Raw genomic sequence first — 10,377 nt, 5'->3', positions numbered from 1 at the left:
GTTCGGGAAAGTTTTGTTAGCACTTCTTATCATGACTCTGGAACGGGAGAGAAAATGGATTCAAGCGTTACCAGGGTTCCAATGTTAAACGTGGAAGGTGCTCATGGCCACGCTCAACATTACTCTAGGATACTACCTGGGTGAGTCTACTACATGCCTTCACTCACCTCCTACCACTCTTACTGGGTTGCATTTCAGCCTTGCCGGCCTACCTTTCTTCCTTGAACTTGCTAAACCCATTTCTGACTTAGGATCTTTCCATTGTTGCCTTTGCCCAGAATGTTCTTTCTCCCCTGGCTCCTTCATGATACTGAGGTCTTCAGCATAAACGTCATCTCCTCAAAGAAACCTTCCTGAACCACCCTGTTCCAGGCTGTTATTGTTGTGTAAAAGACCACACAAAGACAGTGGCTCAAAACATTAATAATTATTTGGCTTTGGAATCTGAAAGAGTGGGATCTCAGCTTAGGAGTTCTCACTCCGGGTCTTTCTTGTGGCCGCTGTCCAATGGGCATCTTGAAGTTTTTTCCGTCATATATCTGGGCTGGGAAGATTCAAACAAGTAGGTGCTGGCAATGCTGCTCAGGCAGCTCTCTCTCTCTCTCTTTCCAGTTCCTCTAAGTAGTCTGTCCACATGGTGGCCTTGTGGTATCTGGACTTCTTACATTCAGCTGAAGGCACCTAGAGTGAATGTCCCAAGAAAAATCAGCAGAAGCCACATGGCCTTTTCAAACTGAGGGCCACTTCCTCTGTGTCCCATTCTTCCAGGTAGGTACAGAGGCTCCTCAGGTGCGAGGGGAAGGGACATAGACTCTACCTACTAATGGAAGAGTATTGAAGTACCTGAAGACTTGCTTTAAGACCACCACACACTATATACTTTATGAAACAGCCTCCCAAGCACCTTATCACTTCACTTTGTTATAATTCTTTGCATAACACATAGTGCTATATGTAATATTTTCTTATTTGTTTATTTTATCTTTAACCCCCAAAAGAAGACAAATTGTGAAAACAAGGGCCTTATGTACCTTATTCACTACTGTCTCTCGGTGTTTAGTGGAGCAGTGCCTGGTACTTAGTAGATAACAAATATCTATCAAATATTAACAAATGAATGAAGGATAAATGGCAAGGGCTATTCTGAAGAGGCATCTCATGGAGATTGTTACTGTGGGCTTCATTTTGGATGACGACGGACCCTTCTCACAACGGACCCTTCTCACCTTCTTTTTTCTACTTCCTTCTTTTTACCTCCCTTCCCTCTCTCCCACAAAATAATTTCTAATCACTGATGTCAGCACATCAAACCTGGAGTCCTTAGTATAATTGCGATCCACTGGATTCAGCTTTCACCACCTTGTTTTTGAGAAAAACGTACCGAAGCATGCCAATTTCATCATTTGAATATGTCAAGGATACTTACACAAGCCTGTACCTTGCTTATTTTACAAACCATGGGTTGGCTTGAATCTGTCTTTTGTTTCTTAGGGGTTTTTTTGGTTGGTTTTGCTTTGTTTTTTTGCTTTCCTTCCAGCCAGACAAGCTAAGATCTGGTCTGTTTCCACTGCGGGATAGTCATCAGTCTACACTTCTCAACACTTCTGTTCCTGAGGTTTAGTTACAGACTTCACAAGCTGTAACATTCTAACTACATGTCATTGCCACCATTGTCTCTTGTCACAATCCTAATTCTATGTTCTGATAATAAAACTTCATTAGTGTCTGCGCCTCCTTTCCCATACCTTTGAAACACTGTCTTTTGCCGAAACAATTAGCAGCGCTCTGCATCAGATCATTCGGCTGTCTGACAGCCATTGTGAGTGAGCTAAATTGTGAGAAAATGAGAACTTCTGACAATTTCCATTATCATCAAGTGGAGATATTTACTTGTACAAATATTAAAGGTTATTTAAAGATGTAAACGGACTTCATTTCATTAGTGGTATGCATCAGGTAATAATTTAAAACAACTACACAGCCTCATTCAAACAAATTACCAATTCATTTTCTGAAAGAAAAATGTCATTTCTCCAGGCTGTGTTTTTAACTGCTTGCAATGATAGAAGATGAAAACAAAAACCTATGAATATTTCAGAATAAGAAATGTTCACGGTCTCATCTCATATTTAACATAAACCAGACAAAGAGCTATTGTTCTGAGAACCTGACTGAGATCTGTCCAACCGGAGGAGACAGTGAATTCAGTGACATCAAAATGGGCCTAGAAAAAGAAATAGTAGCAATGGTGATTAAATCCTCCTGAATTCCAGTTCTAGAAATTTATTAGAAAAAAATCAGGATGTATGGAAATACCTATCTACAAGGATGTTCATCCCAGAGTTATTTATAATGGCAAAAAAGAAGGTAGGAAATGGAAAAAAAAAAAAAAACATATACAAGCCTAAGGGATTGCAGGTATTCAAGACCAGCCTAGTCAACATAGTGAAACCCCATCTCTACTAAAATATATACAAAAAATTAGACAGGCCCCTGTAGTCCCAGCTACCTGGGAGGATGAGGCAGGAGATGCTTTCATATAGGCATACAATGTGAAATAATCACATCATGGAGAATGGGGTATCCATCCCCTCAAGCATTTATCCTGTGTGTTACAAACAATCCAATTACACTCTTAGTTATATTGGTGATTTTTATTCTTGTGCTTTTATGATGAGAAATATGACAATAATCCAATAACCATTTGCAACTCAATGATGTTAGGGCAAGTTACTCTTACTTAGCTGGGTCAGCTCCTCGTTCCTTCTAGTGCAATGGAGAATATTCCTGGAAGACTCGGTGCATTAATGCTCGTACTATGGGTATTGGCAAAACAGACATGGAACGAGTTGGTCTAATGCTATACAGGAAGATGTTTATACTTTCAGGATTTGGCACCTTAAGGTCAGTCCTTCCCATTATGACCTTCAATAGTACACCAGTAAAATACTCTCTAATATGCAAATTAAAGTATTTTTTATAGAACCCTCAGGGATGAATTAGTAAGTGCATCGCAGCCCTCTATTTCCTTAAGCTTTACCTTCCCTAGAAAACAATGTCCTACAAAAGATGGGAGTTTTCTCCCTTTTAGGAAGTCTGGGGCTGGTAAGGCATTCCAAGGGGTTAGTGAGTTCAGCAACTTCTATCTTGTTGCTTTGCTCAGCAAGATTACTGATTGATTGATTACTCTTCATAGTCCAAGCTCCAGCCATCATAGAATATTCCAGCCAGCAGGAAACCAGAGAGGAAATGGGGGCATGCCCCAACGTCACGGGACAACACTTCTGTTACACCCATTGTCCAGAAGCTGGTCTCATGGCCTCTGGAAGAGAGCATTCTGGAAGCCTGGGAAATGTAGTCCTTATACTATATGGTTCAGCTAAAAGTTGGCAGTTCAATTTTTAAAGAAAAAAAAAAAGAAAATGCCCTGGAGAGCAAGCAGCAGCCTCTGCCACAATCCTACATGTGGGCATCACAGGGAGACACGAGTCAAAGAAGACAAATCAAGTATAACAATTGATCTCTTTTGCATCCACTCAACCTAGAAAGCATTTCCTGGTGCTCACACTTATTTGAAAACACTCTACATACTACAGAATTCTGAGATGTGGCCTCTGGGGAAGAAATAAAACAGCTGCAGCAAATAAAGCAGATGGGAATTAAGAATGCTGGAGGAGCTCCAAAATACGATCCCATTGTCCACTAAGTGCCCACCCTACAAAGAATGTGTGCTCCAAAATAGAAACTTTATGAAACTTTGAAGCATTTGATTAATGTAAGCCTTCATGAATAATGCAAGGCGGTGTGCCAGGGTTTCATGTGAAGCTGAGAGAGGAGAAAGATTAGCATGCTCAGCTTGGCTTTAAAAAAAATTAAGAAAAATTCACAAAGGGAACTCAAGCATTTGGGGGCAAGAGGTGTTACTACTAAAATGGCTTCTGCTGACGTGCTCCCTGTGGTGATGGAGGGTGGGGGGGGTGCTCTCCAAGGACATTGCCTGTCAGAGGGTAGGTACAGTTCCCCCTCCTAAGGCCCCCCCCCAGGTTCAGTCCTGTATGCAGTTGGGTAAGTCAGTCATGCATGTGGCTGCAGGCAGGCCCCAAGGTTTCCTCTTTCCCCTGAAAATATCTTTCCCACCTACAGGTTTCTGGAACTAGATCTTCCTCCCTCAGACATTCTTTAAGTTAATGAATTGTCTTCTGTTGAAATGCAAAGATCTTTCAGAAGGGCTGTACACAGAGATCACTTCGAAATATAACCCTTTCTATTCTGCTTCTAAAACGTGTTTTACACATTTTATTAGGAAATATTTCAGACTTACAAAAGGTATGAAGAATTTTTTTATGATCATTAAGTTAAAACTGAAAAAGAATATGCATAGTTACCCAGCTTAATATATAAAATATTACCAATGGAGTTGAGGCGCCTTTGACCTCTTCCCCAGTCACAATTCCTTTCCTGCCCCTAGAAGTAGCCGCCATCTTGAATACAATGTGCAGGATTCCCAAGCATGGGATGTTGCAGGAAATTATGATCTGCTCACTCACCCCCATACATTCTGCCCTTCTACTGCTTCAGGCCATTATCATTTTTCACCAAAGCCATTCATTCAGCACACACTGAGCACCTACTCGGGCCAGTCACCATGACCACTGTCTCCTACCCAGCGTCCTTGCCTCCAGTGTTTCTCTCCATCCAATTTACCTCTCACACTGCAGTCACAATATTAGCTCTCTGCTCAAGAACTTCAAATGGCTCCCTACTGCCTATATGCTAAAGTCCAAGCTCTTTAACACAGCATCCAATTCTATGTGAACACATTGCTACAGCCACTCCCAGAGCCTTGGAAGGGTTAGGGTAAGGATTAAGGTGGGGTTAGGGTTACCATTAGTTTCACAGTAAATGGGCTTCTGTATACATTTGCATGGCTGCAATAATATATTCCTGCGGTGCATCTTCTCATTTTAGTGGAAGAAATTCAACAGACTTGTTCAAATCCCAGCTCTTCTTTTGCCAGATCTTGGGCAAATTGCTTTGTGCATTAGTCTGTTCTCATGCTGCTATAAAGATATTACCTCAGGCTGGGTAATTTATAAAGGAAAAAGGTTTACTTGACTCAGTTCTAAATGGCTGAGGAGACCTCAGGAAACTTACAATTACGGTGGAAACCGAAGGGGAACCAGGCACCTTCTTTCAAGGCAGCAGGAGAGAGAGAGCATGAGGTGGGGAACTACCAAACACATTTAAACCATCAGATCTCATGAGAACTCACTCCCTATCACAAGAACAGCATGGGGGAACTGCCCCCATGATCCAATCACCTCCCACCAGGTCACTCTCATGACACGCGGGGATTATAATTAGAGATGAGATTTGGGTGGGCACACAGAACTAAATCATCTATCACTTTGCCTCTTTGAGTTTTCATTTCCTAATGGTGATAAGAACATCTATGAAAGACACTTAACTAATCACCAAAATCCCTTTTATCCTTCTTCTATAGGTCTAAGATTGTAGCTAGGATATTGCTACCCAGGTAGAGACCCTATTTCTCAACTTCCTGCCAAGACTGGGATTTGATTCTACCTTATTTAAAGCTAGTATGTTAGCTTCTGACTGTTTCACTGGTGCTAATGGAAGATGCAAGACATTAAGTCAGAGACAAAGGAGTTTAGTACTCATGACACATCAAGGAGCAGGAGCATCAGCATATTTGCATTGGTTCTTCTTGCCCCAGGTCTCATAGAGGATAATGTGATGGTCCCCAATGGATGTCATGCATGCAGTGGGTTTGTGCTGGAACTGAGGAGCACCAAGCTTGGGGAATCCATCACTTTTATAGTAAGCAATAAGCAAGCCTATTCATTGTCCTTGGTGGAGTATGTGTTGGAAGGAAGGATGAGTAGATGTAATTTCATTTCCTAAGGTAATTGTCTGCATAAACAACCCTAAGAAATGGCCTGGGTAAAAGAGCAGTGAGGTCCTTGAAGTTCTGGTGTACTCAGCAAGAAATGTAGGAATGCAAGAGGTCCAAGGAGGACTTTCTCCCAACAGCTCCTTTGAAACTACATATGACCATGTCACTAAGATCTCTACATTAGAATATGAGGCAAGATACGTGTGCCTTCTGGAATGACACCTCAAAAGCTAGCTATGCCTCACTTAATTCATCTTTCCCCTTCCTGTTGGCTGGTTAATGCAACAACAAGAGAGATTTTGGAAGATAAATATCGAAAAAGCTGCCATCAGCCTGAGTCCGGAATGACTATGCACAGAAGAGTTGCCCATCAACTTAAACCATTCACTTCAAATTTTCAAGTGAGAGAGACATACACTTTTTATTGTGCAAGCTGTCTGGAGACGTCATTTGTTAAGTGATTCAGTCTACCCTTCAGTGATAAAACATCTAATGCAGAAGGGTCGTGAGGATTAAATGAAATTCCAATGGCTAAAATTTGGGCCATGTTTTTGCTAAAAGCTTGAGTGCATTATTTTATTAAATAATCACAATGATCTTTCAAGGTAGGTGTCATCATCTCCATTTCATAATTGGAGATCAGAGAGATTTAAAAATATTCTTAAGGTTCAAGGATGAAAAAGTAGGAGAACTGGGACCAAATCCAGGGCTGACTAATGCCAAGCCCATGATTGTCTTCCGTGTGCCACACATTTTCCAGGGTTTCAATTTTAGGTTCCAGGTTCTCTCTCTTTTTCTCTCTCTCTTTAGCCATCTCATCTATGGTTGATCACCCTCTCTTATTTTTTTCTCTCCTCCCCCCATTTCTTAATATTGATTTATACTTTTGTGCCAGATAGCACACTGTAAGGCAAAAAGTATTCAAGTCAGGAGATCCGATTTTTGGTTTCAGCTTCTCCAAGTCCTAGCTGTGTGTACTTGGTCAATCATTTCGTTTCTCTGAGCCTCAGTTTTCTGGCCAGAGTTAAATAGATAGATCAGTAATAGTTGACTTACTGATCTTACACAATAACCGGAAGGTTCAATTAAAATACATTGTAAAGACAAAAGTCTTTACAAATTGAAAAACATTCTAGAAATGGCAGGTGTTACTCTTTACCCCCGTCCCATGTGCCAGTAGGTCACAAAGTACAGTCCCTGAACAGCAGCATCAGCGTCACTGGGAGCTTGTCAGCAATGCAGATTGTTAGGTCCCACCCAGCCCTGCTGAATTGTGAAATCCAGTGGTGAGGTCCGGGAAACTGTGTTTATCAAGTTCTCCAGGTGATTCTGATGCACACTGAAGTTTGAGAAATACTGTCACATGTGCCAGTACAGGCATTCACAGGCACACACACTCATATTCAGGTAAAATCAAGTTAAAATAAATATTAGATTAAAAAGAAGCTAAGAGCATTTATGTTATATTAGGCATTATAAATCATGAGACTTACATAGAGATGATTTAAAGTATACAGGAAAATGCACATAGGTGACAGCCAAATACTATGTCATTTTCTATAAGGGACTTGAGCTCCTGTGGACTTGGGGCACCTGGAGCCAATCCCCTCATGAACACAGAGAGATTATCTTTCGTGGGGTTGTGAGAATTAGAGGACCTAATGCATAAACCACGCTTACCCTAGGGCCTGGGACACAATAGATGCCCTATAAGCATGAGCTGTAATCATTATTATTAAGGTCTGATCTGGCCGACGGCAGGAGGCTGCCCGGAGTGCTGTGTTGACAAGCCTATGAGTCCCCACCAGGACCACATCAGAAATGAGCACCACTGTCACCCAGCAGTATTCTCATGGGCACAGGAGGAGGAGTTCCTTGTAATGGAGGGGTCCCCTGGATTCTTAAGGCCCCTTCCTTTCCAACTTTAGAGAATGGTGTCTATTTATACTAAGCCAGCATAGAAGCGTCCTCTTTTCCCCTTTTCCCACACCACCCACACCACCAAGGGCTTCAAGTAAAACACAAACACAGGAACTCCGATGGCTTTTCACTCCCTGGCAGGCCTTTTCTCCACCCACTTTCTCATTTTCTGAGTCCAACCCTTGAATCCAGAGACTCCAGTCTTATGAGAGATGCCTGGGCTTCTCAGGCTTCTCTTTTTAAATTGTTTTTCCTTCCCTCTTGTTCTGACTCCAATCTCTCAGGGACTGGAAATCGCTGTGTTAAATGATACTGTCAGCCTGATCTTCAAAGGATGCGTTTCAAGGACTGTGGCCTCCCCACAGTTCCAATTCCATTTGGGGTGATTCCGCCTCTGCTGGCTCCATTAGCCTATGAAGTTCTGGGTCCAAAGAGGAGCCTCCGTGGGGGTTCTGGTCTGCTGGGAACCCAATTACTAACACAATTTCGAAAATAACTGAGTCAGAAAATCCAAATCTGAATTTCCATCCCAATCCCCAATGGTTTGCAGGGAAATGTCTTATTTTGACCATTTTCAAAAGTCACAGAAAGTGGAGAAACGATGCATGAGTGAGGGCTCAGCTGAAGAAAATAGAATCTACCATGGAAAATAAAATCCACTTAATTTAAGCAGGGCGTCATTTGTAGAGGCCAAATCCACTCCAACGGCCCTATTCTTAAGTCTTTAGATTCCTTCTACTGTATACCGGAGTTGGCAAACTATGGCCTGCTTTTGCAAATACCACTGCCACCTGTTTTGTAAGCAACGCTTGATTGGAACACAGCCACGCCCATTCGTGTGCAACTGTCTACGGCTGCTCCAGCGCTTACAACAGCGGAGTTTAGTTACAACAGAGACCTCATGGCTCACAAAGCCCACAACTTTTACTGCCTTTCTTCAGAGAAAGTTTGCTAATTTTCCTGGTTCTACATTATATCAATTTCACTTAGCACAGGCCACCATCAGCCAACAAAGCTAGCAACTGCTCCAGTCTGCCCATGCGCGTGCTCACTCTGGCAGCTCTGGAAGTGGCACCCATAGCAACGACTTCAGTCTGAACTGTCATTATGTTCCTCCCTCCGTGGTCTAACATCCTCCACATCCATTTCCACACCCATGGATAGGAGAGAAAGGTGGTTCTTTTAGGGCAGCCATAGACGCATCCTGGTTCTCAGACAGAGCAGGAATACACAGCTCTGAGCCTGCCGTTTTCTTTCTGTAAACTCTCTTGTTTTATGAGTTGAAGTCAGTGTGTCCCATAGTGCCACTGGCAGTAGGGAGTCCTTTCCTACCATTAGAGAATGTATGAGAAGGGGAGATCGTGCACCTGGAGAGCCTGTACTCACGCAATATGGACACCACTACTCAGCTCAGCTAACGGTTGTTATAGGGGAAGGCAAACCTGTGTTGTCCAATCTTCCAGTTTGTCAAGAGAGGCTGGAAACATTGTTTTGCTTTGTTTTAATAGAAAGTCATTGCACACTGAGGTTTAAGGCTTTTCTAGCTGGTAATCTGGGGCAAGTTCATGTGTTTTTTTTAAGCTTGGTGTCCTAAGCTGTCCAGTGAAAGGAAGGAAGGAAAGAAAGAAGGAAGAGAGGGAGGGTGGAAGGGAGGAAGAAGGGAAGAAGGAAGGGAGGAAAGAGGGAGGGAGGAAGGGAGGGGGGAGGGAGGGAAGGAAGAGAGGGAGGGAAGGAGAAAAGGAGGGAGAGAGGAAGGGAGGGAGGGAAGGACTATACCTTGCAAGGGTTTTGTGATACTTACATGTGATAATTCATGTCAAGTTCTTGGCATGGAGTCCGGCTTGTGCACAGTACCTGATCAGCAATTGTTAGCCTCCTGTTTATCACTGGGCACTGCAGAAAGCACTAGATTGGGATCCCATCTTTCTTGTCTATCTCTATCCAGAGTGCAGAATGTTCTATTTTTGTGGCAGGACAGCAGAGCCCACCCAGAAGAGAGCTCCAGGGCTCAAGTGAAAGTCTCTGGGGCTCCTTCTATGAAGGAGTGAGGTGGACAGACCCAAGAAACCATCCCAAACAGCATCTAAGGCAGATGTTTGTTAGGGGAGAGAAATAAAGAAATAAGGCAAGAGAAAAAGAAGAAAGTAAAGCAGGAAGAAAGGAGAGAAAAAGGGAGGGGGGAACTAGACTCAGTAAAAACCAAAGCATAGAAGCATTGTAATTAATATATAGGAATAGACTCTAGATTTATGGTATAGAAATATTAAAAAACTACTAAGCAAGACTCATGTTGCAGATTATAATTAATAATAGGTAAAGATAGATTTCTTGTCAAGTTTAAAAAGTAAACTATAAAATAATATCTATTAAATGATAAAATAATGTATATTAAATGATGCTAATAATGTCTATGAATTTACGTATATCTAACTGGAAAAAAGACTGGAAGGAAAGCCAACAAAATATAAACAATGGTTATCTCTGGGTGACAGAATTATGGACGACTTTTGTTTTGTTTTACTTCTATAAACTTCCTAAAT

General features: G+C 42.1%; 1 long non-coding RNA gene across 1 annotated transcript; it reads right to left on the bottom strand.

The window, feature by feature from the left end:
• Nucleotides 1–411: 411 nt before the first annotated feature.
• LOC116554361 lies at nt 412–9,783 on the bottom strand. The gene is made up of 2 exons (XR_004270186.1): nt 9,639–9,783; nt 412–681 (listed from the first exon to the last, which is right to left on the bottom strand). It is a non-coding gene; the product is annotated as an uncharacterized LOC116554361 (long non-coding RNA).
• Nucleotides 9,784–10,377: the final 594 nt, after the last annotated feature.

The sequence above is a fragment of the Sapajus apella genome, unplaced genomic scaffold, assembly GCF_009761245.1.
Source record: "Sapajus apella isolate SASKATOON/1434 unplaced genomic scaffold, GSC_monkey_1.0 scaffold14, whole genome shotgun sequence".
Classification (NCBI taxonomy): domain Eukaryota; kingdom Metazoa; phylum Chordata; class Mammalia; order Primates; family Cebidae; genus Sapajus; species Sapajus apella.
This window is presented reverse-complemented; position numbering and strand designations above follow the sequence as displayed.